Source organism: Chrysochloris asiatica, unplaced genomic scaffold (genome assembly GCF_000296735.1).
Source record: "Chrysochloris asiatica unplaced genomic scaffold, ChrAsi1.0 scaffold00037, whole genome shotgun sequence".
NCBI classification, from domain to species: Eukaryota; Metazoa; Chordata; class Mammalia; order Afrosoricida; family Chrysochloridae; genus Chrysochloris; species Chrysochloris asiatica.
Window position 1 is genome coordinate 11,750,559 of NW_006408555.1, and position 8,714 is coordinate 11,759,272.

The window sequence follows — 8,714 nt, forward strand, 5'->3', positions numbered from 1 at the left end:
TCCCATAAAGCTTCATGGTCTTGGAAGCCCCACCGAGCACTTCTATTCTGTTCTGTAGGGTCGCTGTCAGCTGGAATCAACTCAAATGCAATGAGTTCGTAGCTTAAAGCCATAGACACTGACTCCCTCACACACTTTTGATGGATGGGGAATGTGGGAGTAGCTTTGCTATATGGTTCCATCTCTGCTGTCTTGTGAGGTGGCTGTCAAGGTATCAGCTTGGGCTACCTCATAGGCTGATGGTCCTATGAGGAACAGGAGGATCACAGTCCAAGTGGCCACTGGCTAGAACTCTCAGTTCCCTGTCACACGGGCCTCTTCAGAGGACTGCTAGCAGGGCCTCACAGCATGGCGGCTGGTCTCTCTCAGAACCTGTGGTCCAAGAGAGAGTCGGGAGGAAGCTGTAATGTCATCCACGACTGTTCTCGGGCGTCACCACCATATTCTATTCATCCACAGTGACTCTCTCAGAACATCCACACCTACACTGCACATCTACAGCTTGGCACACCTAGTTGCATCGTTCTCCCCCAGTTGACTAGAGGGCAGAGAGGCTGGTTCGCCACTTCTCTCTGTCTCCTGCACTCCGCGGGGACACCCCCTAGCCCTGCTCCTTCCCTGGGCTCATCTCAATATATACTGACAGAGGAAGACACACAGAGGCCTGGTCATACCACACACATGCACACACCGAAGGGAGGACAAGAAACACGCTTCCCAATGTGCTCTCGGAGAACAGCTGTCCAGTGGCTAGACAAGTCAGACGCTGCTGTAGCCACAAGACCAGATGCACGGCTCTGCGTCAGACAACACATTGCTGCGCTGCATCCTCACACTTAGCACCATTCTGCGGGCAAATCAACCAAGGATCTTCAGGTACATGCCGGGAGATACCCAGTGAGCAAGCGTGCCAACCAGGATGCCATCCCAGGCCAGGCGGACCCCACGCTCCTTCTTGGCAAACTGAAAATCAGCTCTGTTTTCAACATTCCAGAGTGTGTCGTTCCCTCTGAAACTGCCGGCCTCACCTGCAGCTGCATTTCTGTTTGTCCTTGTGCTGGAGGTTCTACCAGCACACAGAGCATTTCCCCATCACTGTTCAATCTAACACCTGCTACGACTGAGAAGCTGGGGAAATGCCCCCTAACAGACATGAAAACCAGTCTCAAGCATGTTTTCCCCCTCTTCAGTAACTGTCTCAATGCCCAGTGGCCAGAAGCAGGCCTTTCAGTCATTGGCTAAGCACCATCTGAAGATGAAATCTGTCTCTTCAAACTATGTCAAAATTGCTTAATAAGAACTCAGGGGACCCCGTATTAATGAGAGGATGCATCTGTTGTGGGCTCCACGTGATTGGGAGTGATGGTTTGGAACCAGCCACCTATGCCTGACTTTCACTCTTTACAAGTCTGCACTGAATCATGTTCCTCTTTATTCAAAGGGTACAGCAGGTAAAGAGTTTTGAAGGCTCAGTTCAAGACTGCAAGCGGTGGCCACAAGAAATAAAGGAAGACAGACGTGGTGATCAAAGAACAATGACTACCGCTCAACACTGAGCCAATGCAAACTTTCCAGGAACGAGAAATGAAACAGAAAGCTGAAAGGGGGAAGAATCAGTCACAGGTTTTACGGATTCTGGAGACAGAGAAAACTCAGAATATTTTAGCAACCAATTATGCCTATGAGGGGAGACGAATAATTTATGATGGGATAAAGGCTCTTTCCTGAGCCTGTGACAAGAAAGGTCAAAGAAGTAGAACAGTAAATACACCACAAACCACTGAAGTCTGGGCAGGACATGGAAGGAAGAGCATCCTCCGGCAACCGGGCAAGTCATTCCCAGTTATCCAATATCACGAACCAAAAAGCATCCACACATGTGGAGAAAGCCCGAAAATACGGTATTTGGCTAGGTTCTTGGAAAAGACCTATCTCCTGACACAACAGAACCAAGCCAAAACAAAAACACCGGATCATCTGCCAAAGAGGTGGTGCTGGCTCATGGCAACCCCAGGTGAGTCCAGGCAGCACTGGATTCCACAAGGCTTTCTTTTTTTTCAGAAGTACATCAGTAGCTCTTTCTGATGGGACCTGAACCACCACACTTTCAGTTAGTAGACAACTGTTTGCACCGCCATCAGGGATTTTGGATTGTTGTTAAGTGCCGTTGAGTCAATTCCAACCCATAGCAACCCTGTATAGGGTTTCCAAGGAGCAGCTGGTGAATTTGAACCACCGACCTTGCAGTTCAAATGACTTTGCAGTCTGACGCATTAGCCCACAGCACCACACAGAAAGCTCTGGGGTTGAGCCCTTACTGCTTTAAATCCTGCATCCACCACTTAGTTCCCACCTGCGTAAATCTGGGCAAACATTTTCCCCTTCTCTAGGAGTCCTAGTATGGCGCGGTGGGTTAATGCACCAGACTGCAAGACCATTTGAACTGCAAGGCTGGCAGTTCAAGCTCACCAGTGACTCCTTGGAAACCCTATACAGGGTGGCTATGGATCGGAATCAACTCAACGGCACTTAACAACAACAACAAGGAGTCTTAGAGGGAGTCCTGGTGTGGCACTGTGGGTTAATGTGCTGAGTTGCAAAGTCTGCAGTTCAAGCTCACCAGCCGCTTCTCAGAAAACCTATACAGGTTTGCTATGGGTCGGAACTGACTCAACAGCCCTTGTTATTGTTGTTATTGTTAGGTGCCATCAAGTTGGTACTGATTCTTAGCAACCTTATGCACAGCAGAACGAAACACTGCCCGATCCAGGGCCAACCTCACTACTGTTGCCACACTTGAGTCCATCGATGCTGCCACTTGGCCAGTCCATCTCATTGGGGGTCTTCCTCTTTTTTTCTGACTCTCCATCTTACCAAACATGATATCCTTCTCCAGTGACTGGTCCCTCCTGAAAATATGTACAAAGTATGAGAGACGAAGTTTGGCCATCTTGGTGCACTCTGGCTGCACTTCTTCCAAAACACATCTATTGGTTCTTTTGGTAGCCCATGGCACTTTCAATATTCTCCTCCAACACCATAACTCAAAAGCATCAATTCTTCTACAATCTTCCTTATTCACTGTCCAGCTTTCGCATGCATATGAGGTTATTGAAAATACCATGGCTCGACATCCCTCAATAACAACAAATTTGATAAAGATGCTTTAGTGTATCTGAAAGGGTTTAATGTTTTTTGTGCAGAGAATGAGTGTGGTGGCTCTGTACAATAAACACTGCACTGTGCACCATTAGGTCAGTGGTTCGAGCCCACCAGCAGCTCTAGGAGAATGATGACATTTTCTGCTCTCACAAAGATTTTAAAAAGCCTCATAAATCCTACACAGAGTCACTATGAGTTGGAACTGACACTTAACAACACTTAACAACAACATGCATAGAAAGGCACACTACATGCTATATTAAGACAAACATTTGACTCACTGACAACAGATATGAACTGTACCCAAATGTTCCAACTTAGGTACACGTTCAACTTAAAGGTGGACTTAGGAATGGAACTCATTTGTCATCTGAGGACTGCCTGTATAGAAATAGTAAGATGTCTGAAGAATGTCCAAATTACAGACATTTCCAGAAGGTACTATGGATACGGAGCAAACCGTGACTCGATCCACCCCTACCTGCAGATGACAGCAATAATAGGACAACAAAGTGTGGGAACAAAGTGTCTCAAGGAGGAATTTTATCTGGTGCTGACTGATTTAAGCAAGTGGTTTATATAGTCCTTGATGGTTTCTAGAGTTGTTTATACCAGATTTTATTTACTGAAAATCCAATACTAAACAGAAAACAATTTTAAAAAACAAAGCAAATAAACCATACATACTTTTTATTGCTAAATCAAAGAGGCATCAAAATGGAAAGTAAACATGACAGGATAAGACTTAATGCAACTACTAGGAGCGCCAGAGAAAGTGGAAATGGGACCAAGCGCAGGGCAATGTGGGTGAATGCACCCGGGGAAGGCACAGATGGAGAGACCAGTGAGCGTGTGCTGAGGATACTAGGGAGAGGAAGGCTCTGGTGAAAGTTCTCATCTCAGACAAGCGCCTAGGTGAAGAAATGATGGGATAAGATTTCTCAACCGCATTATGTGCTCATCTCCTTTCAATTCTCCAGACTTGGAAGAAGATTCCCCCCTCTGCCCACTTTAGGAATTGAAGCCCCTTCTTGAGGAGTTTCCTGATACACGCTGACGGCGTGTTACGGGCACTAAGCAGGAAGAGGACGAATGTATGCTGGGTAACTGAGCATCCTATCATAACAATCCCACTGAGAGGCACTGGTATTGTTAAGTGCGGTCAAGTTGGTTCCCATGCACAGCAACCTTTATAAGGTTTCCTAAGAGCGGGAACTGCCAAACTTGCGATTCAAACCAACTTTGCAGTCCAGCGCATTAGCCCACAGCGCCACACCAGGACTAACAGTCATGGTCCAAGTGAAAAGAAGAGCCAAGTAGAAGGATGGAGAAGGGTGTTGTTGGGCTAACCCGTCCATCTCCGCTGCAGATCATTACATACCTGCATTTCCTCGGTTCACTTTTGGCTGAGCAGCCAGATCCACGTCTGAGACCTGGCCATCCTCTCCTGCCACCGCGGCCTGGGCATAACTCTCACTAACAGACTGAACAAAGGCAAAGCCATTATGAACAGAGCAACCCACAATTGTGCCAGACTTCTAGAAGACTGCCTCTACATCAGACTTCTTGACCACTAGAGGACTAAGATTTCCAATAAATACTCGGGAGTTCATAAACCAAGAATCTGTCTGGTTGGTAACACTGCTGGCCATCACATCTGACAAGGTTTGGTCACATAGCTGAAATACGTAGCTGAAGATCAAAAAAATCTCACTCAAGCCAATTTCCACTAACATATACTTCAAACTAACTGTAGCCAGGAGAGGGAAGGAAGAAGAGATTCGGTTACAAATTTCCTTCTCCTGGGTTCTTATGAAAAGCTGACTGCTGATTGATGTATGAAAAACGGCCACAACTGCTCAAATCTTCATCTCTTCACAAAAATCCAGAAACAACATGTAAAGCACAGAAATGAGGAACACATCTTGTAAGGAGTTAGGGTGTTCCCTAACTCCAATAATCCGTAACTATTAATAAAGACCCCCTATTAATGAGACAGACTGGCACAGTGGCAGCAGTAATGGGCTCAAGCGTGACAACTGTGAGGATGGCCCAGGACTGGGAGGAGTTTCCATTCTGGTGTGTACAGGGTCACTACGAGTTGAAATGCTGGTGTGAGGCTACAGGATCCGCACTGGACTGATAACCACAAGGTCAGCAGTTCAAATCCACCTGCTGCTCCTCGGAAACCCTATACAGGGTTGCTATAAGTCAGAATTGACTCAATGACACACAACCACATTAATAACATTAATAGTTTTGATTATTCTGCTTGGCTAAAGATCGTTTAAAGTAGTCAGGATAAGCCCTGTCACTTGCTGTGACGAGTTTACTGTTTGTTATTAAGTCCCATCGAGTCAGTTTCGACTCATAGTGACCTGTAGAGAGTTTTTGAATAAGGGTCATCTTTTCTATGTCAAGTCTCCAGTTTAGACAAGTATGTTGTTAAGTGCTGTCGAATCGGTTCCAACTCACACGAGTGTCTGAGGAGAGACTGTTGAGTTTGAACCACTGACCTTGCAGTTAGCAGTCCAGCGCTTTATCCTACAAAGCCACATCAGGACAAACAGGAGGCTTATAAAATACCCACTTGCATGCACACCTACTCCCACCCAGCTACACAGACACACACACACACACACACACAGGAAGGTACAGTTAAGGCCCTTTGATATGTAATGGCAAATGATGTCATTTTAACCTTCACTGTCAAAGAAGATTGGGGAAATTTTCAACCAGCAGCAGAACTATCCCAGTTTATGAAGTCACTGAGTGGACCTAAGAAAGCCTCAGAATAGCTGGAGTTACGCAGAGGGTCTTAAAAGAACAAGCAATTTACTACTAGACTCCACAGTCCACCACACTCCTTAACATCACCATCAAGTGCCTCAGAATCGATTAAAAACACAGCAAAAGAGGATACCCATACGCCCAACACACTGGTTGGTACCTAGGGCTCGGTATCTGTAAATAGCACTGATGTGACTCTTTCTGACGCTCATCAATGAGGCGGCAGTGGCGGAATCCTGCCAACACTTTCCACATGCGCTTTGCCTTCACTCCAGCTAAACAGATCCAGTACCCACTCTACGGAAAACGGGAATTATTATACCACTTCATTCTCCTCAGCACCAAACTGTGTGGCCACAATCAACTAAGCATGCACCCTCTCCCTAAAATATGCATATTCCATTACCTCGCACTAATAAATCTTTGATTTTTACCCCTCGTCTCCCCGCTTCCTCCATAACCATTTCTCGGTGTTCCTGATGACTAATCCCTTAATCATCTTTCCTAAATATATGCAAAGTGTATTTCTTTGTAAATACAAAAGAAAAACCAATCACATAAATAATTAAGATGGCTTTTCAAATGACAGTTGAGTGCTAATATGAGCTACACTGGAAAATACTAATCAACAAACTAAATACACATCTATTAAAATGTAGGAGTCCAGACATATGAAGACAGAGAAATAATTCATTGCAACTCCACTGGAGTCGTGCTGATAAATAAGCTCCCCACAGCTACTCTTTCAGCCACTTGGAGAGATGAAGGGAAGTGAGCCTCACCTGGTACCTTCGCCCAGAAATGGGGAAATGATGATGATGAGAACATGGCTATTTGTTTTATTATGATTTGGGGGAAAGTTTACAGAAATATGGAATGCTTTCATGTGTCATCCTTGCACAGGGGCCATGCTAATCTGCTCTGTAAGAGGACACTTCATAAAGTTCATAGCAAAATGGAATGAAAAGATACTGCAAGTTTCCCACACCTCCCCTGGTACAGTAAGGAAAGAGGAACCACGAGGTCCACTCGGGTTAATGAGCGCTACATTGAGGTGCTGAAGTCTTACTGTGGTCATCTCTTCAGTGCATTTTGATACTTGATCTGTCGTTGTCCTCTGCAATGCCACTCTGAGGTGTTCCCATATCTCAGGGTGGACTGTGGGACTTGCCAGACCTCCGGAAAAGGAGCACACATCCGCACTGCAGGAAGTACTTACTGAGTGAGGGGAAGTATAAACCGGAAGCACCCAGTGCTCAGAGGTGTGTCAGGACCACCATGGAGACAGCGCTGCCAAACAACGGCGTTCCCTGTCTCCTCAAAGCAGGTGCAGACAAACACGGGCTCCTGAGTGCCCACGACAAACTCAGATGGCCACTAAGGCTGTGAACGAGGTAGACCATGTCCAGACGTCCTGTGGACAGTTACCACCGCAGGCACGGACCCCACTTCCAGAAATACTTGATTTAAATAGGATTGGGGGCTGAGAGGTCTCCCCTCCTCCCTCCTTTTCTAATTATGCAAAATGACTGGCCTCGTAAGGGATGGTTTACTTCCAGACTGTCCACGTTATCCTATTTTAATTGTTTTCACTTCTTGTCTTATTTCTAACTTCCGTACATTCAAAACATCTCAGCAAGGGGGCATTTCCCCACAAAGTAATTATTATGGGTAGTAATTACATACAGGCTCTTAATATAATTCTGTATGGAATGTATTTGCATTTTAGTTATATTTTATTAAATCGCCGGATTTCCCCAAAAGTGGTTTGAGAGTTCTACAAGGAATACCAGGAATGAAAGAAAGATGGCTTGGGACCAGAGGGCAGACCAGAGATGCTTCCTCAGAGAAGGAGGACTAGTTCGGAAATCCATCACTCCGACAGCATACCTGAAAGACAGCTAACACGCACGATTCTGAATATAAGGAAACTGTGGTGCTGGGGATGGGAAGAGATAGGATTGGGGTCTGGAAACCAGATGGGTTGAGCTAGGAGTCTCCCTCTGCTCTCAGCTGCTGTGTGGCTCTGGGTGAATCTCCTCAACTTCCCAGCCTCCACTATCTCTACTGTAAAGGAGACCTCAGTGTCAGCTTTTCCACGAAAGAGCGCACAAGATGGGATCAACACCCACAGTGGGTAGCTGTCCCATCGTGAGGGTGAGAACACCATTTCACAACAGAGGGGCAGAATGTTCTAGAACATGGCAACTCTCGGATGTGCAGGGAAGGCTGGAAGAGTAAGACCAGGCAGGGGAGGAGTAAGTTGGGATAAGAGGAACAAGTTCTATCTGCAGAGTCCAGTGCCTGCGGTAGCTGCATGCAGCCTAAGAGCCCAGACTTGAGTGAACGTTTGCTGCAATCAAGAAGGCTGGATTATAGAATCTCCCACAAGGTGCCAACATGTTGCAGTCCCTTTCCAGCTCTGGTATAGCTAGGATGCATCCCAGATAAAGTCTGAGATGTTAGGTTCAAGCTGGCGAGCAGCTTGAACAACCGGAGCAGATCACATTGACCTTGATAAACAAGGAGAAGGTGGTATGTGATGATGCGCCAGATACAATCCTGCACGAAGACATGAGACACAGAGGGACCTGAGGGAATCCGGACCAGGGAATTCCAAGGGCTGGGGTGCAGGGACATAAACCTGGCTTCCCATTGCCAAGGCTGGGGGCCTCGTGTACTTTCTGGACCCTATCAATAGATCAGTGATGTGAAACAACGTTGACGGTATCCTCCAAGGACTCCCACTGACGAGCCTTGTT

The 8,714-nt window shown here is 46.3% G+C and overlaps 1 pseudogene; it reads right to left on the minus strand.

Annotated features, from left to right (window-relative positions):
• Positions 1 to 759: 759 nt before the first annotated feature.
• On the minus strand, positions 760 to 4,814 carry LOC102840682 (annotated as a pseudogene).
• Between the last annotated feature and the right edge of the window lie 3,900 nt (positions 4,815 to 8,714).